General features: G+C 41.4%; 1 long non-coding RNA gene across 4 annotated transcripts in view; it reads right to left on the bottom strand.

Moving 5' to 3' along the window:
* Positions 1 to 27,735, bottom strand: part of LOC131508198 (uncharacterized) — a 72,553-nt gene that overhangs the window by 38,936 nt on the left and 5,882 nt on the right. Inside the window, exon 2 of one of the 4 annotated variants that reach the window (XR_009259929.1) lies at positions 24,080 to 24,120. The exons of the other annotated variants lie outside the window; for them this stretch is intronic. This is a non-coding gene — a long non-coding RNA (uncharacterized LOC131508198). The remainder of the gene's footprint in view (positions 1 to 24,079; positions 24,121 to 27,735) is intronic. 4 annotated transcript variants of the gene reach the window in all.

Here is a 27,735-nt window from a genome sequence, read left to right as displayed (position 1 = left end):
CAATTTTGTGTACAAAATGTGGGAAGAAAATCAGGTGTGTTTATGTGCAGAATATGCAAAGAAGATAGGATGTTTTTTCATTATGGAAAAAGAGAGTATTGTTGTCTGAACTAAAATGGTTGTTCCAGAATAAGAAAGTAAAAAGAATGGGACAGAGCCTAAATGGATACAGAAAGTTGCAGAAGGTTTGTGGAAAAGAAATTTTATGTCGTGAGGTCAAAGCTGAGTAAAACTGAATAGATTTACCATAAGGGTTTTTAAAAATAAGCTTTAATATATAGTGTATTTATATAAAACTGTAATTTGATTTTCTTTCATATGCTAAAAGGACAAAGTTTTCTTAGATTATTGGTCTGCTCTTTTTTTATAAAAATGTTTTTAATGTTTATTTATTTTTGAGAGAGAGAGAGCCAAAGTGTGAGCAGGGGTGGAGCAGAGAGAGAGGGACACACAGGATCGGAAGCAAGCTCCAGGCTCTGAGCTGTCGGCACAGAGCCTGACATGGGCTTGAACTCACAGACCATGAAATCATGACCTGAGCCAAAATCTGATGCTTAACTGACTGAGCCACCCAGGAGCCCTTGGTCTGCTCTTGACAGGATTATGAAAGGGTTTCCTTGACTTTTAAGTAATTTGGTTAGAAAACAAAGATTCTATGTTTTATCAAAATAATTTCCTGTGGTTTACATTGTCTTTATCATGCTTTTGATTACTTTAAAAAACCCTGAGCGGGGCGCCTGGGTGGCGCAGTCGGTTAAGCGTCCGACTTCAGCCAGGTCACGATCTCGCGGTCTGTGAGTTCGAGCCCCGCGTCAGGCTCTGGGCTGATGGCTCGGAGCCTGGAGCCTGTTTCCGATTCTGTGTCTCCCTCTCTCTCTGCCCCTCCCCCGTTCATGCTCAGTCTCTCTCTGTCCCAAAAATAAATAAAAAAACGTTGAAAAAAAAAAAAAAAAAAAAAAAACCCTGAGTCTTCGCCATTAAAAGAGATAAGTTTTTTTTACGAATATACAACTTTCTGTATTTGTCTTTGAAATCTTTTGTCACTTTGAATGGACATTAAGTACAGTTTCACAGTGAAACTGTTATCCTATTTGATCAAGTGTTTTAAATCTTTTGGGGTGCCTGGGTGGCTCAGTCAGTTGAGCATCTTACTTGGGCTCAGGTCGTGATCTTGCAGTTCATGAGTTTGAGCCCCACGTCCGGCTCTGTGCTGACAGCTCAGAGCCTGGAGCCTGCTTCAGATTCTGTGTCTCCCTCTCTCTCTGCCTCTCACCTGCTTGCGCTCTCTCTCTCTCAAAAATAAACATTAAAAAAAAATTTAAATCTTTTGACACTTTTTTAAAAAATTCTAATTTTTTTGTTTTTGAGAGAGAGAGCATGAGTGAGGAGGGAGGGCCAGAGAGGAGGACAGAGGATCTAACGTGGGCTCTGCTGACCGCAGACAGCCGGATGTGGGGCTGGAACTCACGAATCATCAGATCATGACCTGAGCCGAAGTTGGACGCTTAACTGACTGAGCCACCCAGGTGCCCCTCTTTTGACATTTTTAAGGAACTTCACCAAATCAAATTATTTTTTGTTTTTTTAAAGATTTTATTTTTGAGGTGCCTGGGTGGCTCAGTTGGCTAAACGTTTGGCACTTGATTTCAGCTCAGGTTATGATCTTACAGTTTGTGGGTTCAAGCTCCGTGTTGGGCTCTGTGCTGACAATGAGGAGCCTGCTTAGGACTCTCTCTCTCTCCCTCCCTCTCTGCCTTTCCGTTGCTCACGCTCACCCTCTAATAAATGAATAAATAAAACTTTAAAAAAAAAAAAAAAAGGCTTTTATTTTGAAGTAATCTCTACACTCAGTGTGGGGCTTGAACTCACAACCCCAAGATCCAGAGTCTCATGCTCCACCAACTGAGCCAGCCAGATGCTCCTCACCAAATCAAATTCTCTTTTTTAATTTGAACTAATTTTGGGATTTTCCCGAGGAACCTTTAAAAAAATCTCAAAAGATTTGCACTCTTTCCGCATAAAAGAGAAATATTAATTTATTTAGGCTTAGTTGATATATTAAGCTGCATGGGAAACATTGCCAAATAAGAAGTTTGCTTAATCTCCTTAGCGAGCCCCGCATTGGGCTCTGTGCTGACAGCTCAAAGCCTGGAGCCTGCTTCCGATTCTGTGTCTCCTTCTCTCTCTGCCCCTCCCCTACTCATGATCTGTCTGTCTCTCTCTCTCTCAAAAATAAACATTAAAATAAATTAAAAAAAATAAAGTACTATATATCACAAAAATAACAATTTGCTTTTCAATTGCATCTTTTTTTTTTTTTTTTTTGGTGAACTCTTACCAGATCTTTAACCGAAGCTATTTTTAAGTCTCTTCATTCACAGTCATTTATTGTTTTACTCTTTTTCTCTGGAAGCACTTACAATCAACTACAGGCAAAAACGTTTCATCTTCAAAAAGATTCATGGCAAAGACCCTGACAACTACTCTATAATACAGGTTTCTGATAACATTAAATACTACCACTGACCTAGGTAAGAATTTCTAAACATCTAATGGAAAGGTGATTGATTCACAAAGCTGCTAACCCAAGATGAAGCAAAACAAAATTACAGGTCTCTGAATAAACTGATGAAGATGATTATAAATACAAATTAAAAATGTAAATCAAAAGTACAATGAGGTATCACCTCACCCCTGTCAGAATGGCTAAAACAAAAAACACAAGAAAAGGGCACCTGACTGGCTCACTGGGTAGAGCATGTGACTCTTTTTTTTCTTAATTATTTTTTTAATGTTTATTTATTTTTGAGAGAGAGAGAGAGAGAGACAGAGTGTGAGCGGTGGAGGAGCAGAGAGAGAGAGGGAGACACAGAAACAGAAGCTGGCTCCAGGCTCTAAGCTGTCAGCACAGAGCCCGATGAAGGGCTTGAACTCACAAACTGTGAGATCATGACCTGAGCTGAAGTCAGATGCTTAATCGACTGAGTCACCCAGGTGCCCCTGTGACTCTTGATCTCAGGGTCGTGAGTTTGAGCTCCAAGTTGGATGTAGAGATTACTTAAATGATTAAATAAATAAAAACTAAACAAACAAAACCCCCCAAAAGAAACCAGTGTTGGTGAGGATATGGAGAAAAAGGAACCCTCTTGCACTAATGGTGGGAATGCAAACTGGTGAAGCCGCTGTGGAAAACAGTATGGAGGTTCCTCAAAAAGTTAAAAATAGAACTATTCTATGGTTCAGAAATTGCACCATTGGGTATCTACCCCCAAAGTACAAAAACACGAATTCAAAGATACGTGCACCCTTATGTTTATAGCACCATTATTTACAATAGCCAAATTATGGAAGCAGCCCAAGTTATATCGATAGATGATGGATAGGGGCGCCTGTGTGGCTCAGTCAGTTAAGCATCCGACTTTGGCTCAGGTCATGATCTCACAGTTCATGAGTTCGAGCCCCATGTCGGGCTCTGTGCTGACTGCTCAGAGCCTGGAGTCTGCTTCAGATTCTGTGCCTCCCTCTCACTCTGCCCCTCCCCAACTCGTGCTCTTTCTCTCTATCACTCTCTCTCAAAAATAAACATTAAAAAAATAGATGAATGAATAAAGAAGTGGTATAATATATATACAATGGAATATTATTTGGCTAAAAAAAGGATGAAATCTTGCCACTTGCAATGACATGGATAGAGCTAGAGAGTATAATGCTAAGCAAAATAAATCAGACAAAGCCAAATACTGTATGATTTCACTCATATGTGGAATTTAAGAAACAAAACCAGTGAGGGGCTCCTGGGTGGCTAATCGTCTGACTCTTGATCTCAGCTTAGGTCTTGATCTCAGGGTCATGAGTTTAAGCCCAGGACTGGGCTCCCTGCTGGGCGTGAAGCCTACTTAAAAAACAAATAAACGTGGGGCACCTGGGTGGCTCAGTCGGTTGAGCATCCGACTTCGGCTCAGGTCGCGATCTCGCGGTCTGTGAGTTCGAGCCCCGCGTCAGGCTCTGGGCTGATGGCTCAGAGCCTGGAGCCTGCTTCCGATTCTGTGTCTCCCTCTCTCTGACCCTCCCCCGTTCATGCTCTGTCTCTCTCTGTCTCAAAAATAAATAAACTTAAAAAAAAAACAACAAAAAAACAAATAAACAAAAGAACACCAGAAATGAGCAAAGGAAAGAAAGCACAGAGACAAACCAAGAAACAGACTCTCTTTTTCTTTTAGGTAAGCTCTATGCCCAACATGGGGCTTGAACTCATGACCCCAAGATCAAGAGTCTTATGGTCTACTGACTAAGCCAGCCAGATGTCCCTTAAGAAACAGACTCTTCACTATAGAGAACTGATGGTTATCAGAGGGGAAGTGGATGGGGGAGTTGGTGAAATAGGTGATGGGGATTGAGGAGGGCACTTGTGATGAGCACTGGGTGGCTTTTTTTTTTTTTTTTTTTTTTTTGAGAGAGAGCGAGAGTGAGAGAGAGCATGTGCGCGAGCATGCACAAGTGGGGGAAGGGCAGAGGGGGAGAGAGAGAATTTTAAGCAGGCTCCATGACCAGTGAGCAGCCAGACTCGGCACTGGATCCCATGACCATGAGATCATGACCTGAGCCAAAATCAAGAGTCGGAGGCTCAACTGACTCAACTGGCTCAACTCAACTGGCTCAACTGAGCCACCCAGGCACCCTAGAAATTGTTCAATCACTATATTGTACCCCTGAAACTAATATAACACTATAATTTTTAATGACTTCATTAAAACATTGATGGTTAATGTTTTGTTTTCCAGATTTAAAGGATCCCCTTTTCTCTTCTAAGCGATTTACATCTTACAGCAAATTGTTAGAGTATACGTTTGTAAACAAAAGTTGAAACATTACCTTTTCCTCCCTACCTGATCCCTCCAGAATTCAGAAACTCCTATTAAATATTCTTTAAGTTTATTTATTTGTTTTGAGAGAGAGGGGAAGAGCAAGCACGCACATGTGTGTGGTGGGGGGAGGGGCAGAGAGAGAAGGAAAGAGAAAGAATCTCAAGCAGGCTCTGCACTGATCTGTCAGTGTGGACCCAGATGCCGGGCTCGAACTCGAGAACTGTGAGATCATGACCTGAGTTGAAATCAAAAGTTGGGCACTTAACTGACTGCGCCACCCAGGTTATTACATATTCTCATTTTTCAAGACAATGTATGTATTTAAATAAGTTCTATAAGAGTCTGTTCTCCTTATAACAGGACACAATTAGACAAATCCTTAACTTGGCTCTTAGCCTAAAGAGACTTTAAAGTTCTGGGATTCCTTACTATCAGGAAATTTTAAAGAACTAAGGTTGACTTTATGAAGCCTATGAAACCCCTTGGATATTGCCAAAAGTTTGACAAGAACATCTTATTTGAGAATATGCATAGAATCACTATTCTTACTACACTTATGTAAATAATCCAAGTTTAATAAGATTAGATTTAATTTTTACAAATTAGTTTCACTGTATGTATCTTTGATAAAAATGGTATAAGTATAAACAAATTATATTTGAATAGAAAACTGTAGTGTACCCATTATCAGATTCTAGTCCTGTTAACTGTCGAAGGTTTTGTTATCTACTTGACTTCAGAGAAATCACAATAGATCTTCATGTCTGCTACTGTATAGGCCACCACTTAAGAAAATTCAACACCCGATGACATCATCAAAGACAGTCAAACTGCAAACCAGGAAAATCCATGTGCCTGCAACTGTCATCCTCATTTTACCATATAAAAATGCTTCAAACTCAAATCTAGAAATTTTCTCAACTGGCTGTGCTCTAAACTCAAAAAATAAATTTATAATTTGCTTGAGCTACTACCTTTTGTTTTTATTTCCATCTAAATGCCTCCTATTAGATTACCTGATTGCTCATATCACAGAGGCCTACTTAACATGGAAGCTCATTTGTAAAACTGCCTCCTGTACAGTATCACATCCTCATGTTCATGCTGTCCTAAATAATCAGAAGGATATGCGATTGCTAATACGTCTGTTGTGCTTATGTAAGATAACTTCCAAAAAAAAAAAAAAAAGTAGATTGAATTAGAAAAGTAAAACCTGAATCTGATCAGAACCCATTTAAGTCGATTAGTTGGTTAAATCTTGGCTTCGGGGAAGCTCGGCTCTGGGTAATTTTTCAATCCTTGTTTATTGTTCTCCTTAGAGTTATCAATCATATTAATCTCTCTAGTGTATTATAGCCTCTCAAGGGCTTTAAATGCTTTTGGGTAGCCATTCATACATACATCAAAATATATCCATCAGGATTAGATAATTCAAGAAACTCAATGATCTGACCTCCCATATATATATGATGATCTGACTGCTGGCGACAGTGACTAAATGACCCTCCATCCTGAGGACTCAACTACTAGAAACTATAAATGTGTGATTCCTCAGCCTGGCTGCATCAATAGTGGTAACCAGGAGTAACATACTAGTTGGCTATACTCAGCTTGCTAGGAGAATGACCAAAAAGTAATTGTTAAAATCAAACACAAATTGGGGCACCTGGGTGGCTTAGTCGGTTGAGCGTCCCACTTCGGCCCAAGTCATGATCTCATGGCTCATGAGTTCAAGCCCCGTGTCAGGCTCTGTGCTGACAGCTCGGAGCCTGGAGCCTGCTTTGGATTCTGTGTCTCCCTCTCTTTCTGCCCCTCCCCCGCTCATTCTCTCTCTCTCTCTCTCTCTCTCTCTCTTTCTCAAAAATAAATAAACATTCAAAATAAATAAATAAATAAAATCAAACACAAATGGAGACCAGAACTTGCATGGGAGCTTATTTTGCACAGCAAGTGAGGGACCCTTCTTGCTCATGCCTCTGAAAATCATAAGTGAAACTTAAATTGTTCCCCAAAATTGATATGAGGTAACCACTAATTTCCTTTTATTTAAGAAAATTCTAATATTGGGCACCTGGGTGGCTTAGTCGGTTAAGCGTCTGACTTCAGCTCAGGTTATGATCTCATGGTTCATGAGTCTGAGTTCCCCGTTGGGCTCTGTGCTGACAGCTCGGAGCCTGGAGCCTGCTTTGGATTCTGTGTCTCCCTCTCTCTCTGCCCCTCCCCCACTTGCACTCTGCCTCTAAGATAAACATTAAAAAAATAAATAAAAAGAAAATTCTAATAACCAATCACCATGAAGAATAAACACTATCTGTATTCTACATAAGTTAATTTACAACAATAAACTTCTGAGCCTCATTCCATGTTTTGAGTGCTCCTAGCTTGCAAACTGTCTTTTCGGTATGTGCACAATAAGCTTTTCCAATGATTACTTCAGTGATTCATTGGTTTTACTTCTGTATTTTTCCTGAACTTTCAACACTATGTATGGTGATGAATGTTAACTAGACTTATTGTGATCATTTCACAATATACAGAAATATTAAATCATTATGTTGTACATTTCAAACTAATACGTTAAGGTCAATTATACCTCACTTACCAAAAAAATGTAGAACTGAGCATCTAACAACCTCCCAAGGCTAAGGGCATGAAGATTAGTGCCCAGGACCTGATCTAGGCAGAGTGGAGGGAACCCAGGTGAAAGCAATCCCTTTGTAGGAAACTCAAAGGGGTATACACCCATGAATAAGCATAAAGCTGATATTGACAAACCTCATAGGGTTTGTAGTTCTCCTTCAAATAATCGAAACCTCTGAACTTGGCCTGGGGTAATTCAGAATTGCCAGTTCTCACAAGCACCTAGCAGAAGCAAAGGTGAATCTTCACTAGAGGAGACACCTAGGTTTGAACAGTTTCTGCAAACAATTTTATAAATAAAACATTTAGCACTCAATTATAAAATAACTAGGCACACAAGGAAAATTTTATCAATGAAACCAACAGAAACAATGGACACTAGAAACAGACCAATGGACAGACCAGATACTGGAGTAATCTAACTCCAAGTACAAAACCACTCTGCTTACTATGTTTGAGGAGATAAAGAACACAATTTGAAAAATCTCAGCAGAGAGATGAAAACAAAAGTTTAAAAAGGAAACAAGTATTCTAAAATGAAGTAGTGATGATGGTTGCATAATCCTGAATATACTAAAAAGTCCCACTTTTTGTACACTTTAAAAGAGTGCATTTTACGGTATGCGAGAAACATTTCAAGAAAGTGGTTATTAAAAAAAGGGGGGCGGGTGCCTGGGTGGCTCAATCGGTTAAGTGTCTGACTTCGGTGCAGGTCATGATCTCAGGGTTCATGAATTTGAGCCCCACATTGGACTTTGTGCTGACACTGCAGAGCCTGCTTGGGATTCTCTCTCTCTCTGCCCCACCCCCACTCGTGCTTTCTCTCTCTGTCTCTCAAAATAAATAAATAAACTTAAAAAAAAAACAAAGAAACAAGTAAAAAGTCTAGATGTAAAACAAAAATAAATGAAGTAAAATAGTGTATAGGCACAAGAATAGACGCTGTCAGAGGACTGCATCAACTGTTAAATTAGTCCACAGCTCTGTCTTTCCTACCTCTGTGTATCTTATCACTTTGACTGGGATGATAAAGTTTTGAAAAAGTTTGCAAAACATTTCTTTACCAGTTCCATGAGAGCATGGACACACTGAAAATCTCATGAAACAGAGCCAACAAGATGGGTTGACTTCCCTCAGGACATCAAAAAAACCCAGGAGGGACAAAGCTGAATCAGAATCTCTTAGTTCTTTGAACCCGGGTGTAGTCAGAGAACAGGCCAGTTAGGAAGGGAAGTTGAGAAGCTGAAATACCAAGACATAGTGGAGAATCAGAGGCCAAGTGCATGCTGGAGTTAGAAAGGAGCTGAAACTCAGGGATGGTTCCTGGATTTCTGGCTTTGCTGACTAAGTAGGTAGAGGTATCCCTTACTGAGTTAGAAAAGATTGGCACAACACAACAGTGGGTGTGGTGAAGACAGAGAATCAGAAGTTCAATTTTAAAGAGCTCTTTTTTTTTTTTAAAGGCTTAATTGTGAATGTATCAAATTTGAGATGAGTATGGGACAACCAAAGAGGGATGTCACCTGTCTATATACATCTGGAGCCCAGGAAACCCCTGGGATGGAAATATAAATTTGAGAAGGCATGAAGTGGGTATTTGAGAAAAACAAAGAAGATACAGGCATGACCAAAGGGATATATAGACATTACGAAAAGGAATTTGGATTTTATCCTGAAGGCCACATGCTACATCAGCTTTATATTGCAGACAGGTAACTAGTTGCAGTGTAAGGAATATACTGCATTAAGGGATGGGGGGGGGGTAATAATTAGGGCCTTTACAGTAATCCAGGTAAGAGATGGGAATTCTCATATACAGTTTCTTTTTTAGAAGTTTATTTATTATTAAAAAATTTTTTTTAATGTTTATTTTTGAGAGAGAGAGACACACACACACAGAGCATGAACAGGGGAGGGGCAGAGAGAGAGGGAGACACAGAATCTGAAGCAGGCTCCAGGCTCCAAGCTGTCAGCACAGAGCTTGATGAAGGGCTTGAACTCACGAACTGTGACATCATGACCTGAGCTGAAGTCAGATGCTTAATAACTGACTGAGCCACCCAGGCACCCCTATTTATTTATTTTTGAGAGAGAAAAGGAGAGTGCATGAGTGTGTGCGCGAGTGCAGGGTGGGTGGGCAGAGAAAGGGAGACAGAGAATCTGAAGCGGCTTTGTGCTGAGATCCCAGGAACCATGAGACCATGACCTGAATCAAAGTCAGATGCTTGACTGAGCCACCCAGATGCCCCTCATAGTTTTATATTCTGACTTTTTTCACTTCTAACATGAGCATTTAGGGGTGCCTGGGCGGCTCTGTTGGTTAGCGTCCGGCTCTTGATTTTGGTCGTGATCTCATGGTTCGTGTTTTGGGCCTGGAGTCAAGCTCTTCACTGATGGTGTGGAGCCTACTTGGGCTTCTCTCTCTCGGCCTCTCCCCTCCTTGCAAGCACGTGTGTATGCTCTCTCTAAAAATAAATAAGTTAACATTAAAAAAAAACAACAGTGCACCTGGGTGGCCCAGTCTGTTGAATGTCTGACTCTTGGTTTCGGCTCATGTCGTGCTATCATGGTTCACAAGATGAAGCCCCGCAACCGGCTCTGTGCTGACAGTGCGGAGCTTGCTTGGGATTCATTTTCTCTCTCTCTGTCTCTCTCTCTCTGCCCCTCTCCTGCACATGCTCATGCGCTTTCTCTCAAAATAAACACATGTTAAAAAAAAAAAAACACTTTAAAACAAAAAAACACGAGCATTTAACAATGTCACTAAAAGCTCTCTGGAAACATAGTTTTAAATGACTAAATGATCTACCCACCTGTGAATGCACATAATCTAATCTATTTAACCACAATAGGTTACAATACAGTTAGGCATTTTGGTTATTTTCAGTTGTTTATTGGTAAGCTTATTCACTTATTATGTACCTATCCTCTCTGCTAGGTAAAAATCTTATCCCCCTGCCTCAGTGATAAAATCTCTGGCAAATCTCATAGGTTTTCCAAAATTATTTGATTACTTCTAGCTACCAAGTTTTACTTTCTCATTTGGTTTATAACTTTTTCTCATTCAGCTGAAGTTTGAACTAGACTTAGAAGCTTGTAGTAAAAAGACAGGCATGGCTGGGATGACAATCACCGACTGCACCATTTGATCCCCACATTTCTTGTTCCTGTGCAGTCAGGCAGGGCTTTGTGACTTGTGCTGCCCAGTGACATGTGACTGTCGCACTTGTGCTAAAGCACACCGAAAAGCCCACGCAAGCATAGTTCTCCCATGAAGAAAACCGGGAGAGCTGTGTGTTCAAGATGGGGCAGAGTAAGACGGTGGCCCTTCTAACAACTTAAGTCCCTAGTGACCATGGGGAGCACAGTCCTCTCTGCCAATTCATGTAGGACATGAAGCATACGCAAAACATAAACTTTACTGTATCAGCTGCTGAGATTTTAGGGCTACTTGTTACCCCAGTATAACAGAGCCTATCCCAGTATAGTGCACTTCACCGTTTCCACCGCTTTGCTCTCTTCCTCTTCTTTCCCACTTAGGGCATCTGATTCCTCCAGGGTTGGAGAAGTAATTAAGGAGTCAGGGAGGGAAGGAAAGGTAACAGGTATGTAATGGATACATCTGGTGCTCCACCCAAGTCCCCTTTATAATGTTTGCTAACCTCCACCTCCCTACCTGCCCCCCAGCTTTTGTGTCTTTTGCTTCTCACCATCCACACCTGAGACTCTCTTCAAAGGCCTGCTCCAGGGCTACTGGAGCCGCTGTGTCTATATAGGCACAGAGTCAGAAGAGCCTGGGAACTTACATCCACCCACCCAAAGGTGGATCACAGCCAGTGATTGCCTGGAGTATGAAAGTAGGAGTACAGAAGCCCAGGTTCCTTGTAACAAGTCAGGGCAAACTCTGAGGCATAATTTATATTCCAAAGTTCCGTTGTGGAATCAGGCTGAAGGCCCCCTCCATGGGACTTTGTTTGAAGTCTCACCCTTGCTTTGCTTTCCCCCGCACCCCCCCCCTCCTATCCCACTTCTTCTAGTCATTTTCCAGTTTTTCCTGGGAGCATTTCCTTAATAGATTCCTTGCTGCCAAATTTCCACTTCATAGTCTACTTCTGAGGAAATCTACCGAAAACGTTTGAAACTGGTATTGGTCCTAGGACAGACTTTAAGGATGGGATTTTGGAATCTGATCACTTGCTGGCCGCGTGGCAATAAGGACATTCTTACTGATGGAAATGCATGTTGTCAGCACCTGGGATGCTGTAGCACTGCCATTACTCACATATGTACCTTTGCTCAACTAGAACCAGATATAGCTGACAGGAGTTATGGGAGCTTGTGCAATCCAGAGGAAACAATCATTTAAAGGGCTATGAAATTAGTTTATTGTTGCTGGATGCTATTGATGCATGGAAGAGAGAAAATGACAGGCTCAATACAGATAGTTACTAATTTAAGGCAAGAAATGAAAGTCAAGGGGCCTCTTTTGAGTAGCTTTTTAAAAAGACTGCTATTTACTTGTCTGGAAGGTAAATTACGTTGAAGCCCAGGCATAAGACTGTATTCTAAAAAAAGAACTTTAGCAACAGCTAACTTTGCATCCTCAGTAAGTCTCCCATACTGAAGTCAGGACTTTGATGGGGAATGAGTGGGACCCTGAAACTTGGGGTGATGATATTTGGGAAGATGCACTTGAGAACACAAAACTTTTAGATCCCTTTGAACATGCGGGCATGCAAAAGTGCCCAGAATCACGTTATTTTGCCAGTGGACAAAAGTAGGACGCTCCCTGCAGAGACCTCAACTGAGGCAGATGTCCTGCACAATACTTCCCTTCTTCAATAATATGCCCCATCCCCTCCGGGACACTAGGCCAATAACTAAGGTTAAGTCTCAGCATGACCGATCTGGGGAAGAGCTGGCCCTGCTAAGGGTGGAAAAGAATTACTCATGAAAGAAGCTACAGGACCAGGCTATTATGTATCAGTTAGAACCAAGAGTACTTCTTATAAGTGCACCTTGAGGATGCTGAAGCAGGGTTTGGGGTTGTGGGATGGAATACCAGTCTGGTTAAAGGAGTGTTTGTTGATATGGGGATCTCTTCCAGGACTTAATGTTTAATACCCTGACAAGGGTCCTTGGAACTGACTCTAATAGTGGGACAGTACTTCAATACTTGGTAAAAATGATGCCCACATTAAATGAGGTACCATGCTGGAACTACCACGACAGAGTGCTGAGGAGGGGATTAAAAGTTCCAAAACTAGAGGCGCCTATCAGTTAAGCATCTGACTTAATTTCAGCTCAGGTCAGGATCTCACAGTTTGTGGGATCGAGCCCCGTGTTGGACTCTGTGCTGACAAGAGTGGAACCTGCTTGAGAGTCTCGCTCTCCCTCTCTCTCTGCCCCTCCCCTATACTCATGCTGTCTCTCTCTCTGTCTCTCCCTCAAAAAAAAAAAAAAAAAAAAAAGTTCCAAAGCTAAAGCACATCAAAGACCCATCATTAGAGAGGAGGTGTTCTGGAGGCCAGACAATATATGCAGTCCTGACCCAGGTCTTTTTTACAGTGGGTCCAAATCTTCACAGATACATCTAGTGACCATTTCCTTTGTACCCCAATGCACAATCAGGTTGCATACGCTCAGTGTCTGGGAGAGCCCTTGCATTACTTCCTTGATCTACGTAATAAGGACTATTATAGTAGGAAAGGCCAAATGAAAGCTCCTGAACTACAATCCACTCCAAGTCTGGTTGAGACACTGATTCACAAACAGCAAACAATACTGCCTCTTGGGTGGAATGATGTGCTAACACTAAAAACGTGAAGGATTCAAGGGTAGTAGTCCCTCATTATATTCCATTTTAATTTACCAGTCTGGTCCATACGAAAACCACAGACGACAGTGGAGTACTGCCAATTTAACTGAGTGGTAGTCTCACTGCAACTGCTCTGTATGATGTAGGATCTATACTAGAACGAAGCAACTTAGCCTCTCTTATATAGCATGTAGCTACTGATCTAACGAACGTATTTCAATATCCATCAGAAAGGAAGATGAGAAACAATTTGCACTTACGTAGGATGGTCAACAGCATACATTCACAGTCTTGCCTCAGGGCTCTTCTGTTACCTCTACTGTTCTCTGTCAAAACACAGCCCAGTGAACCCCGATTTTCTGGATCTTCCATGGAATATTACATTGGTCTATTATATGGATACATATTAACTGGACTTGATGAGCAAGACGTGGCAACTACTCTAAGTGTCTGGTAAGACCATGCCCTCCAGAGGTTGGGAGATAGATATCTTGCTATGCTAGGGTGGTTCTGAAGTGCTCAGTGATTCGGGGCATGTCACACCAGGACATTCCCATTAGAGTATAGGAATTATTATTGCACCTTGAAACTCCTAATACTTAGTAAGAAGCATCATGTTTGGCAGGCTTCTTTTGGCTTTAGAGAAAGTATATTCTGCATTTGAAAAAATAGCTCTGGGGGCGCCTGGGTGGCGCAGTCGGTTAAGCGTCCGACTTCAGCCAGGTCACGATCTCGCGGTCCGTGAGTTCGAGCCCCGCGTCAGGCTCTGGGCTGATGGCTCGGAGCCTGGAGCCTGTTTCTGATTCTGTGTCTCCCTCTCTCTCTGCCCCTCCCCCGTTCATGCTCTGTCTCTCTCTGTCCCAAAAATAAAAAAATTAAAAAAAAAAAATAGCTCTGAACGATTTACTGGGTGACTTAATAGTCTTCCAGTTCTGAGCCCCACTAATGCCTCAACTTTAGCTGATACCTATGGCTTCACTGGAAGAGGCTGTCTACAATGAACTGATGGAGAAGGAAAAAACATGGGTATACTGTGCTATTCCTGAGCAATGAGTAAATCTGATGTTTCCACAGGTAACTCTAGACCAAATGCAAGACAAAACCAAAAATACAACAACAACAACAACAACAACAACAACAACAACAACAACCTGAAGACACTAGAGAGTAAATAAAGGCAAGTATATACTGGAAGGGGGTTGACACTTGAAAGAAGAGAATAGCATGAGGTGTTTCCATTTTTGTGGCCTTTAGCTTCAGGGTACAGGGCAGTTGGTGCTGTTTAAGGCAGCAAAAAGTCTCAAAGAAAATTCTCAGTCTCTCTGCTTTAAAAATGAAAGAACAAACTTCAGGACAACTGTGCTGCTATAAAGTGAGGAGGGGTATCCCAGAAAGCAGAGAGAGAGACAAGAAGCTCCAGATTGTGTGTATAAACAATGCCTAAACTCTAGTTCATTCCTGAACTATGCACACACAGGACCAACTGCAAGCAGCCCAGCTTAAAAATAAAAGAAATGAACTGAGATTTGAGCTCATGCCCAGGAGACAGACTTTACAGTTTGAAAACCACCAAGTTAACCGCCTGCTTAGAAACAACAATGAAAACAAAACCACTCTTCAGAGAAATACAACAGAATCCAGTTTCTACAGCATGACCTTCAGAACACCCAGGATACTGTACAAAATTACTTTATGAAGAAACAGGAAAATGAAACCTGCTCTCCAGAGAGAAGACAGCCCATGGAACCAATTTTGAGAAGACTCAGATGCTGAAATTTAGACGAGGATTTTAAAGAGTTTATTATAACTACACTCAGTGGTATCAAGGAAAATTGATTTGCAATAAATGAAAAGGAGATCATAGCAGAAAAACAGAAGCTATATGTGTTAAAAAAAAAAAAAAAAAAGATAAAGGGGAGCCTGGGTGGCTCAGCTGGTTAATTGTCTGACTTTAGCTCAGGTCATGATCTCATGATTCGGGGATTCAAGCCCCATGTTGGGCTCTGTGCTAACAGCTCAGAGCCCAGAACCTGCTTAGGATTCTGTGTGTGTCTCTCTCTCTGTCCCTCCTCTACTCACACTCTCTCTCAAAATAAATAAAGAAACATTAAATATATATATGTATATAAATTCTAGAATTGAAAAAAATATCCAAAACAAAAAATTCACTAGATAGGATTACCAGCACAGTGGAGGTGATAAAGAGTTAGTAAAAGAAATTACTCAATCTACAGAAGAGAGAAAAAAATGGGTAAAAAAATGAACAGAGACTCAGCGACCTATAGGATAATATCAAGAAGGAGGAGGTAGAGACAGCACAGAAAAATATTTGTAGAAATGACTGGCATTGCCCCAAATCTAGTGAAAGACATAAAAATTGATAAATTCATGGTCAGCAGATCTTAAATAGGAAAAATATGAAGAAACCCATACTCAGGGACATCATAATGAAACTGCTGAAACCAAAAATAAAAAGGAAATCTTGGGGTGCCTGGGTGACTCAGTTGGTTGAGCATCCAACTTCAGCTCAGGTCATGATCTCACGGTTTGTGAGTTTGAGCCCCGTGTTGGGCTCTGTGCTGACAGCTCAGGGCCTGAAGCCTGCTTCAGATTCTGTGTCTCCCTCTCTCTCTGCTCCTCCCCTGCTCACACTCTGTCTCTCTCTCAAAAATAAAGATTAAAAAAAATAATTAAAAAAAAAAAAAAAAGGAAATCTTGAAAGCACCAAAGAAAAATGGCAAATTACATACTGGAGAACAACTTGAATTGACTACTGACTTAGAGAGAATGGAGGCCAGAAGACAGATGGAGAGGGTTGAATTGTGGTCCTCCAAAAGATGTATCTGTTCCAGTCCAAGGTGACGATGTATGAGGATCCTGAACTCACTTCCTTCCATAGACTCACTGAACCTATGAGTACAGATGGAACAATTTTCTCTGATAAACAAAAACAAAACAAAACAAAACAAAACAAAACAAAAAACACCCAAACCAGCTGAATGATGCTTACACATTGGGTGCAACAGAAAAAACTCACATAAAAGATAGAAGAAAGTGAGAGACAGTCTCCCCATGAAGCCTACCGTTAGTGTGGTGGCTCATAATCAGAAGGGAACGCAAAACCCCAAGCTTTTCACTGAGGAGTGAATGGTTTGAACTCCACCTCTTGTACCCCAACTTTTAAGACATGCACCTGAGAGATGAGTCCCCAAACATCTATCTTTAAAAGCTAATGGGGGAGTGCCTGGGTGGCTCAGTCGGTTGAGCATCTGACTCTTGGTTTTGGCTCAGGTCATGATGATGTAGTTTTGTGAGTTTGAGGCCCTGCACTGTCAGTGCAGAGCCTGCTTGGGATTCTCTCTCTGCCCCTTCCCCACTTGCACTGTCTCTGTCTCTGAATACATACATACATACATAAATGCTAACGGGGCTTGAGTCCATGAGAACCACAAGGCTATAAAGAACTGAGGAACAACTCTTAAAGGGACATGTGCACAGACTCACCCAACTTCAAAGACCAGTGCAGAGGTAATCAACTGAAAAGCTCCCAGGACTTTCTGTGAAAGAGACTTATTTGCTTATCTTAAAGCATTAGCCTAATGTGACACACATCCAGGAGTCTACTAAAATACTGCCCCAAGATGGAGGCCAGTAGGCACCATTCTTAGGCTCTCTGCCTTGCTTGAATACACAGGTGTCTCCTGGAAGGGGGCTTTGGACCCTCATTTGGCACCCTGATTTTTGCACCTGTTGCCCAGGGGACACCCCTAGGTTGCTTGGCCCTGGTGGTCAATGGGACTTACACTTGTGGGTCCCACAGGTCTGTAACAAATAAAAAAAGAGCTCCTGGAGTGCTTGGCTGGCTCAGGAGGTAGAGGTTTGTGACTCCTGATCTCAGGGTTGTGAGTTTGAGCTCCACATTGGGTATAGAGTCTACTAAAAAACAACAACAACAAAAAAACTGTTCTTAACCAGCTACCACCCCAAGGACATGGTAAAGAGGCAACAGACTAAGACGTCCAATCTCTCAGTGAAAGAGGCCTATTATCTTACGTTCAGAGCTATGCCTGAGGGGCAGGCTTCTAATTACACACACACACCTAAGAGCTGACTGTCATCCTCTCCAGAGACCTTGGAGGGCAGGTGCTGTCTTCATGCTTTCCTCTGCCACTCTCTAGAGGTCAATGTCTCCCAGAAGGGAGCTCGTACATACATCTGGTGCCCTGGTTATTATACCCAGTGCCTGCTTTTTGAGGCTACTGCCCAATGCCCCTTGATCCCTTGGATCTGGTGGGCAGAAGGGCTTGTGTTCCTTGGGTCCCATGTGTCTACAACAATCAGAGATAGTTCTTGGATGTCTACTATCCCCAGGGCACAGTGCAGAGAGCAGAATGAAACATACCCCCAGTCTCTGTGAACAAGACCTATTTGGTTGTCCTAGAGTTTCAGACTGAGAGACAGGCTTCAGGTTTGGCACACATGTAGGGACCCACTGAGGTACTCTCCAGGGATGGAGGCCAGTGGACACTATCTTGGCACTCTGCCTCTGCTTTGTTATAGGTTGCCAGTCTCCCAGAAAAGAGCTGTACACTCACCTAGAAGCCTGAGTCTTGCAGCTGCTGCTCAGGGGGCATCTCTAGATCATATGGCTCTGTGGCCAGTGAAGCTTATGTTTGCAGTCCTATAGGACTATAATTATTTGCATACTTTAAAAGCTGCTGCCCATGAGTCTCACTTTCAATCAGTCTGAATCTAGGTGTTAACTGATATTGACACTGACAAGCTACTCTCAGCTACCGAGAGCCACTAAAAATAAAGTAGGTTGCTTGGACAATCATAAAGGTTTGAGAAACAACCAAGAGCTAGGGCAAGGTTAAATAATAAGCTTCATCTACATGAGGCCCTTCCTGAAGACTGGGAGATGTGGCTGTTTTATGTAATACATACAAACCAACACAGAATCAAGAAAAATAAAGGCATAGAGATGAATATATTCCAAAACAAACAAACAAACAAAAAAGGTAAAACTTCAAAAAATGATGTTCATGAAACAGAGTTAAGTGCTTTACCTGACAAAGAGTTGAAAATAATGGTCATAAAGATGCTCATCAATCTCAGGAGAAGAATGGATGAACAAAGTAAGAATTTCAATAAAGAGAAAATATAAGAAGGTACCCAAAAGGAAGTCACAGAGCTGAAGAATACAATAACTGAAATGAAAAATACGATAGAGAGGTTCAAAAACAGACTAGCTGAAGCAGAAGAGAGGATCAGTGAACTGGAAGATTGGGTCCTGGAACTCATTCAACCAGAGCAGCAAAAATGAAAAAAAGAGAAAAAGTAAAGATAGCCCAACACACCCACATTTAGGTGTTTCAGAAGCAGAAGAGAAAAGGAGGCAGAAAATTTATTTAAAAAATAATGGCAGAAAATTTCCCTAATCTGGGGAATGAAACAGACATCAAGATCAAGAAAACCCAAAGAGTTCCAAAGAAGATGAACCCAAAGGGACCCATTATGAGTAAAGTATCAAAAGTTGGAGGTGTCTGGGTGGTTCAGTCATTTGAGCATCTGACTCTTGATTTTGGCTCAGGTTATGGTCCCAGAGTCATGGTATCAAGCCCCATGTTGGGCTCTGTGCTGAGCATGGAGCCTGCTTGGGATTCATTCTCTCTCTCTCTCTTTCTCTCTCTCTCTCCCTCTCCCTCTCTCCCTCCCTTTGCCCCTCTCCTCAGCTCATGCTTGCACTCGGTCTCTCTCTCTCTCAAGTAAATAAAATGAAAAAAAAAAGTAAAAGTAAAAACTCCCATAAAATGTATAAACAAAAAAAAAATAAAATAAAAGAAATACATCAAAAAATTTAAAGCTTAATGTATCATTTTGTCTTGTAAGGGTTTGTAATGTATGTAGATGTAACACATAAGACATTTATGGTATAAAAGATGGGAAGGGATAAATGGATCCATATATAGTTCCAAGTTTTCTATATTTTAGGTGAAATGTTAAAATATTAACTCTATGTAGGCTGTAAAAAGTTAAAGAGGTATATTGCAATCCTTAGAGCAACCACTAAAAAACTAAGGAAGGGTTATAGCTAAAAAAGTCAATAGATCAGGACGTGGTACTATTGGGTTGAGTGGAATGTTTTAAGTAGGATGTGGCAGAGGATGATAAAGATTGTTCTAAGGAAGGGAAACAAAAGGATCGGTAATAAAATTGCTTGTGGCAAAGGAGATTAGAGTGGACGTTATAGTAGGAGGAATAGTGGTCCTCCACCAATATTTCTACCCAGAATGTCAGCATGTGACCTTATTTGGAATAAGCGTTTTTGTAGATGCAATTAAGGATCTCAAGATCATCATGGGTTAAGGTGGGCCAATAATAGGTTCCTTATAAGATACAGACATAGAAGAGAAACACAGAGAGAAAGAGAAAAAGGCCTTGTGAGCACCAGGACAGAACTGGAGTGGTGATGCCACAAGACAAGGAACACAAGGAAACACCAGATGCTTGAAGAGGTAAGAACAGCAAAAGAGTGAAGGTGAACCCTTTCCTTACATTATACACAAAAGTGAACTCAAAGTGGACCAAAGACTTAAAAATAAGAGCTAAAAGTATAAAATTCTTAGAAGAAAACAGGAAAAACTTCATGACGTTGGATTTGGCAAACATTTCTGGGATATGACACGAAAAGCACAGTCAACAACAACAAAAAATCAAATACATCAAAATTTATCTTTTATGCATCGAGGAAAACTATCAACAGAATAAAAAGGGAATGGAAGAAAATATTTGCAAATCATATACCTTTTAAGAAATTAGTATCCAGAATGTGTAACAAATTCCTATAACACAACAACAAAAAGCCAAAAAAACAAGTGGATTCAAAAATGGGTAAAGGACTTGACTAGACATTACCCCAAAGAAGATAAACAAATAGCCAACAAGTATACGAAAAGATGCTCAACATCTTCCATTATAAGGGAAATGCAAATTGAAATCACAATGACATAACACTTCACACATGTTATGATGGCTCTTATCAAAAACAAAACAAACAATAACAAAACAAAAAAGAAAAAAACCAGAAAATAGCAGGTGTTGGCAAGGATGTGGAGAAATGAGAACACTTGGGTGTTTGCTGGTGGGAATGTAAAATGGTACAGCTGCTGTGGAAAACAGTACCACAGTTCCTCAAAAAAAATTAAAAATTACCATGTGATCCAGAAATTCCACTTCTGAGTCTATACCCAAAGGAACTGAAAGCAGGGACTTGATGACATATTTGTACAGCCATGTTCATAGCTACATTATTCACGACAGCCAGACAGTGGAAGCAGCCCAAGTGTCAATCAGTAGAGGCATAGATAAACAAAATGTGGCATACACACACAATAGAATATTACTTGGCCTTAAAAAAGGAGGATTTCTAACACATGTTATGACATAGGTGAACCTTACAGATACTATGCTAAGTGGAATGAGCCAGTTGCAAAAGAACAAATACTAGATGATTCCATTTCATGAGGCACCTTGAGTAGTCAAATTCATGAGGCTAGAAAGTAGAATGGTGGTTGCTGGAGTCTGGGGGGAGGTGGAATGGGGGGCTATTGTTTAATGGGTATGCAGTCTGGGAAAACGTTACGAAGTTCAGAGATGGACAGTGGTGACAGCTGCACAACAACATGGATGCACTTGATGCCACTGACCTGTACACTTAAAAATGTGTCAAATGATACATTTAAGTTATGCATATTTTACCATAATTAAAACATGGAAGAAAAAGAAAAGACGAGGAAAGGAAGGAATCTTTTTTAGAGACTTTGAGAGAGTATGGTCCTGCCCATACCTTAATTTCAGACTTCTGGCCTCTGCAACTGTGAAAGCATAAATTTCTGTTGTTCAAAGCCATCAAGTTTGTGGCAATTTGTTGTGAAAGCCACGGGAAGCTAATATTGATACACTGAGACTTCAGAAGGCAAATAAGACAGAAATGGAAACAGAAGACGCCATGCAATACATCATTATGATGAAGAGCTAGAACAGGACTTTGTACAACTCCCCTAGGAGTGAGGCTGGGAACTGCAGACCATGCATGGTCCCTTTGTGGCACTAGCTCAGTGAGCCCTTGTGCTACCAGTCAGTGAAAGCCCCCCATCCCCTGCCACAAAGGCATCCCCCAATGCCCCTGCCCCATTGAATAGTCAATGACAGCACTCCCAGCTTGATAAAAGTATCCATGGCCTCAGACCCCTCAGGGATGAAGATCTAGGACACCTTTAAAGGCAAGCCACCTAGAACAGCAGAAGTGTTACCGTCAAGGGTGATGGGCACCTAGAACATGTACAGAAAAACATGGGTTCAAACTACATGGATCCACTTAAATTATATGCAGGTTTTTTTTCTGAAACAGCATAGTACTATAAATGTATTTTCTCTTCCTTATGATTTTCCTAACGTTATCTTTTCTCTAGCTTACTGTATTTTAAGAATATAGCATATAATACGTATAATATGCAAAATACTATTGACTGTTTATGTTTTTGGTAAGGCTTCTAGTCAATAGTAGGCTGTAAGTTAAGTTTTCGGGGAGTCTAAAGTTATATGTGGGTTTTCAAGTGCACAGGGGGTTGGCACTCCTAACCGCCAAATTGCTCAAGGATCAAATGTATTGTTTTTCAAGGATGACCCTCCTATTGCTGCTGCTTTGCCCAAAGCATAGAGAGCCAGAAGTGCCTGGAAGCTGACTGACTGATCCAGGATTAGGAAAGCTCAGGCTCAAGTTAGGACCAACCCTGGGGAGTCACTTATATCCCGGAGCATCATGCAGGATCAGCCTGAGGCCCAAACCCTACTTTACTGAACTCTGCCTCAGAGTGCACCTTCCCTTTCTTGGTTCCCCATTCCGTAACAGGTTTCTCCCAGAAGTACTTTTTTTTTTTTTTTAATTTTTTAATTGTTTTTTATTTTTTTGTGAGAAAGAGACAGAGAACAAGCTGGGGAGGGGTAGGGAGAGAGGGAAACACAGAATCCGAAACAGGCTCCAGGCTCTGAGCTGTCAGCCTAGAGCCTGGCATGGGGCTCAAACTCATGAACCCCGAGATCGTGACCTGAGCCAAAGTTGGATGCTTAACCAACTGAGCCACCCAGGTGTCCTCCTGGGAGTACTTCTTCATAAAGCCCTTATCCAGTATCATCTCAGGATACTTCTTGAGGACTATCCTGGGGAGCCCAACCTGAGGCAAGGGAGAAAACACCTTGACTTGCCCAGTTACAATCCGGCACCTGTATCTCCTAAATATTTCATGTCAAAGGCTGGTATCTTTTCTCAAGGGGTACTTTTTGGGGTTCCTGTTATTCCCAGATAAGAGTTACCTCCTCTGGCTAGCTGCCCCAAAACTTCCTCCCCTCTTAATCTCTTCCTTCTTACATTGCACCCCTCATAGGGTACAACTGTAGGAATCACCTTCCCCCTCCAGATGGCTCTCTTGGTCAGCATCCATTTCTTTTTTCTTTTTTTTTAAAGTTTATTTTTATTTTGAGAGATAGAGAGTGAGCGGGGAAGGGGCAGAGAGAGAGAGAGAGACAGACAGACAGACAGAGAATCTCAAGCAGGCTCTGTGCTGTCAGCACAGAGCCCAATATGGGGCTCGAAATCATGAACTGTGAGATCATGACCTGAGCCGAAATCAGGAGTCAAGGCGCTTAACTGACTGAGCCACCCAGGCACTCCAGTCAGCAACCGTCTTAAGACAATCTTTTTGTGGAATCCCTGGCTCACCCTCACAAGCATGCATGTTTGCCCCTCAGAATTTTGGAAGTGCAGGCCTTTCCAGAAACGGGTATTTTCTCTCTGTGAAAAGAGGGCTGCCACTCAGCCTTTGGACTGCCCACATATTCACTTTTGCAGACAAGAATGAGGACCCAGTGCCCATGTTTCCGAAATCTAGGGGATACACTTCTGTATCTGAGTGGCCCCCGAAGGCCCCCTGCGGTGCACTTGGGCAGTACTAGGAGGGAAGAATTCTATAAATGCTCTTCTGTCTTAGCTGATCAGTCTCCAAATCTCTCCAGTACACCCTCAAAGTAGGGGGATGGGCTGATTAAGCTGGCAGAACTGGTTTTTGGACAACCTCCTTCATAGGCCTTCCAAACTTCATCTGAGACTCTGCATTAAAATGGCACCTATTATTTTCAGGTTTGAGGCCACAGCTGAAACTCCAGACTGAAAGTGTCCCATTTTCACATCTTGTTACATAGATAAGGCTCCTTGTGCATACACTTTCCTTCAAGTTTGGTAATTCTGAGCCGCTACTGGTTACAAAGCTCCTCCAGCAGAGAGGGAAAAAAAAAAAAAGGGAGAAGCAGGCATACAACACTCCCATTCAGGTGGGAGGGAAGAGAATAAGACCATCAACAGGAGACGCACTTGAATACACAAGCAAAAAACTCATTGGGATTAATGCTGGAAACCTCAGTCTTACACTTCTGTGTTCTAGCAGCTAGAATCTGGTTCATTAGGAAATCCCTACATAACTTCATTCCTCTTTACCTGTTTTCTGCCACCTGGTTTCCTCAGAACTTAGGATACTCCTTGGGATAAATTTCTTAATCCTTGGAACCCTCCAAGTTGCTCAGGGCCTATAGAAGGGCCTGGGATAGGCTCTGGCAAAAAAAGTTCACACTAAATTGCTGAATAATGCACTGCCCTACCTCTCATTGCCCCTCATTTTGGACTCTGCTTGCAAGCACCCACCTCATCCTCTCCAAGATGGGAGAACTGCCAGAAAGAGGGACCTGCAAACATGAAGACATGAAGTTATGAGGGTTGATGGCCTGTTCTGGGAAAAATGAGGAGCCAGAACAGGAAGTGGAGGAAAGCACAGTGAGAAATGAATTTGGAAGGGTGTATTGGAGTTACACTCGGAAGAGCCTTCCGTGCTACGTGCCTGCCATGTTGCTACTCAGGAGTGAGGAGTGGGACACACAGACTGCCTACCTGGTTTTAACCGGTATGTCCGTGGCTATTATTGAGGGGAAATATTTTCTAAGTCCAATTCTCTCACATCTACATCAAAGACTTCTTGGCACATGTATAGTCTTGTTCAAGATCCTAGACTTGAGTCTGGCACTCAGGAAGCCAAGACCCTTTCTGCATTCACCAAAATGATCTAGAGCATCGTTGACTTTTTTTTCCTCTTGTAAAGTTTGAAACATTATAGAATTACTCATTTCTTAAAATATCTAAATTTTTTCAGCATAAATTTAAAGAGTCGAGAAGAATATGGTTTTCAGTGTATTGTAAATATTGACATTTAAAAACAAAGCTGTTCTGTTACTCTTCTCAGTGAAATTTAAATATATAGTAATTTCATACCATAATCCTTTTAAAATATACATGAACAAGCTGTTTTTCAATAGGTGGAAATTTTATATCCTTTTTTTTTTTTGTTCCTTGAATTCCCCTCCCCCACCCCCCCCGCCCCCAAGTTTTATGCTTGAAAGTCTTAATGCTCACCTTATCCTATGTCTCTTCTGTATGTTATAGTTTTCATTTTTGGTGATTACAGGCTTGGAATGTTGGTAAAAAAAAAAAAAAAAAAAAGCTTTCTGCATTTATATTATCATTGTAGGGTCACCTGGGTGGCTGAGTCAGTTAAGTCCCTGACTCTTGGTTTTGGCTCAGGTCATGATCTCATGACTCGTGAGAGTGAGCCCCACATCAGGCTCTGCACTGCTGGTGTGGAGCCTGCTTGGGATTCTCTCTCTACCTCTCTCTCTGCCCCTTCCTGCTTGTGCTCGCACATGCGCGCACTCTCTCTCTAAATAAATAAACTTAAAAAATAATCATTGTAACTGTTATTAAATGCAAGTGGTCAAACAGTACATTAACATTTTGATAAACAACAATTAAACATAATTTTATTAGAACTATTTCTTTAAATCAACCAATAATTTAAATAGTTTGCATATCCATGCATGAATATTACTCACTGCTAGAATGAGAGGATTCAGCATCAAATTTTTGTTTGTTTATTTCTTAGTTTATTTTTATTTACTTTGAGAGAGAGACAGTGTGTGAGCAGGGAGGGGCAGAGAGAGAGGGGGAGAGAGAATCCCAAGCAGGCTCTGGGCTGTTACTATGGAGCCCAATGCAGGGCATGATCTCATGATTCATGAGATGATGACCTGAACTGAAACCAAAAGTCAGATGCTTAACCTACTGAACCAGCCAGGTACTACTCAAATTTATTTTTAGGTCAAATTTTTATAGATGTTAGTACTTAAGAGGCTTGTTTATGTAAAAATGAAAATTGTCTTATAGCAATGTTATGCAACTTCTTTGGATTCCTTCAAAGTTATTGTGTCAAATATTACATAGTGACCAGTCAGCACAATCATTATTTTTGTTTTTATTTTTGAGAGAAAGAGAGTATGAGTCGGGGAGGGACAAAGAGAGGAGGACAGAGGATCTGAGGATCCAAAGTGAGCTCTATGCTGATGGCAGCGAGCACAATGTGGGGCTCAGACTCAAGAACTGCGAGATCACTACTTGAGCCAAAGTCAGATGCTTAACTGAGCCACCCAAGGACCCCACAAAATTTTAAATTATCATTAAAATTTAATTCAACCATCAATTTTGTTGAGTGCAAAGTTTTGGAAATCATCTTAGTAAAAGCATTTTTTATACAGTCACTAGAGAAATTCACCGTCTCAATTTCTGGAAAGCATACCTAAAAGTCTTTATCAAGATTTACAAAATAATTATTAATTATACTTGCATAGCAGAGACAGTCTTATGTACTCACCATCTACTTTATTTCCTTTTTTCTAGGTGTGCAGGGAGAGTACATTGTTTAGCCTCTCTTGCAGCTTCTTAGGGCCATATGATTAGGTGCTGACCAATGAACAGTGAGCAAGAATGATGTGCTTCTGAGATAAGGCAGTTACAGCTGGTGACCCTCTCCTCTGTCCTCTCTCTCCCAACAATATGGGAGACCGTGAATTCTAGATGGTGTAACTGTAAGATAGAAGGCTAGCTGAACTCTTTGGACTGTGAATGAACAAAAAATGTGTGTTAAGGCATTATGTTCCCAGGGTGTGGAAACTTAGTAAGATGCCTGCTTGGTGAGGCTGAGTGACATTTCCCTGAATTTTGTCCCACTGTGTTTCTGATTAGCATGGGCCACAAGGTAGTTCCTGTGGGGGATTTGAAGAGTAGAAGTGAAACTGAAGTAATTTTGTAGCCCATACGCATTGTCATTGGTCTGCTCGCTTACGTCCTTGGTGTGAAGAGTGTCTGGGTCTACTGTCACTCCATGTTCCCTTACAGCCTTCTTTAGATTCTCTGAGTCTGGGGTCACAATTGTGTGGTCAGCTATGTGACGAAGGGCTCCAGCCTCTGCAGGACAGCTACACCACCAAGGTCAGAGGAAATAAGAACTTACAGGCTTCAGTCTATCCTCATGGGGCTCCAGTTTGGCTTAGGCTTGCTCTCCCCCATTTTATATCCTCCTTCCCTTCCTGACTGCCTGCCCCATGGACTCTAGATCCAGTGCTGAATGTGAAGACAATGGGCTTACAGAGACTGCTTAATTAGATTTAACAATTATATAAGGTCAACTCCTTGTAAAAAAAAATCCCTTAACACACTGAGTGATTCTGCTTCTCTGACTGACTGGACTGATACAGAGGGATAATTTGCTACTGTGGCATCGTCTATTCTATTCTAATACAACCTTTCTTTACTCTTTCACTTGAAGGTATCTTATATAACCTGATAAGTTTAAAAAGGGTTGGGAAAGCACAAATATTAATTTCCATACATGTCTGTCAATAATTGGTGAAATGTTTCTATTTACGTGCTTTAAATGTATTTTCCTAAAAATTGTGAAACTAAAGATATAACTCATCTAAAATCTATTATTGACAAAGCCAGTCTACACTACCAAACCAGTCAGCCAAAAAGACTGCCAGATAAAGTCTAGCTTTGTTTTTCAGTTCAAATAAATGTGCTAATATGTATGTTTATGATAACTACCTTGTTTTTAATTCTATAGATAGATGGATAAGGCATGGAGACTAGTCATACGGATAAACAGGCTGCTGCTATCTTCAAAAAAATTTTTTTAATGTTTACTTATTTTTGAGAGAGAGACAGAGAGACAGACAGACAGAGTGTGAGTGGGAGAGGGGCAGAGAGAGAGGGAGACACAGAATCTGAAACAGGCTCCAGGCTCTGAGCTGTTAGCACAGAGCCAGATGCAGGGCTCGAACCACAAACTGTGAGATCATGACCTGAGCCGAAGTCAGACACTTAACTGAGCCACCCAGGCGGCCCGGTGGCTGCTATCTTTACTACTTCTTACTGCTGTTCTCTTTCCTAGAGTTTCACAAGATTTTCTCTTAAGA

Source organism: Neofelis nebulosa, chromosome 1 (genome assembly GCF_028018385.1).
Source record: "Neofelis nebulosa isolate mNeoNeb1 chromosome 1, mNeoNeb1.pri, whole genome shotgun sequence".
NCBI classification, from domain to species: domain Eukaryota; kingdom Metazoa; phylum Chordata; class Mammalia; order Carnivora; family Felidae; genus Neofelis; species Neofelis nebulosa.
This window is presented reverse-complemented; position numbering and strand designations above follow the sequence as displayed.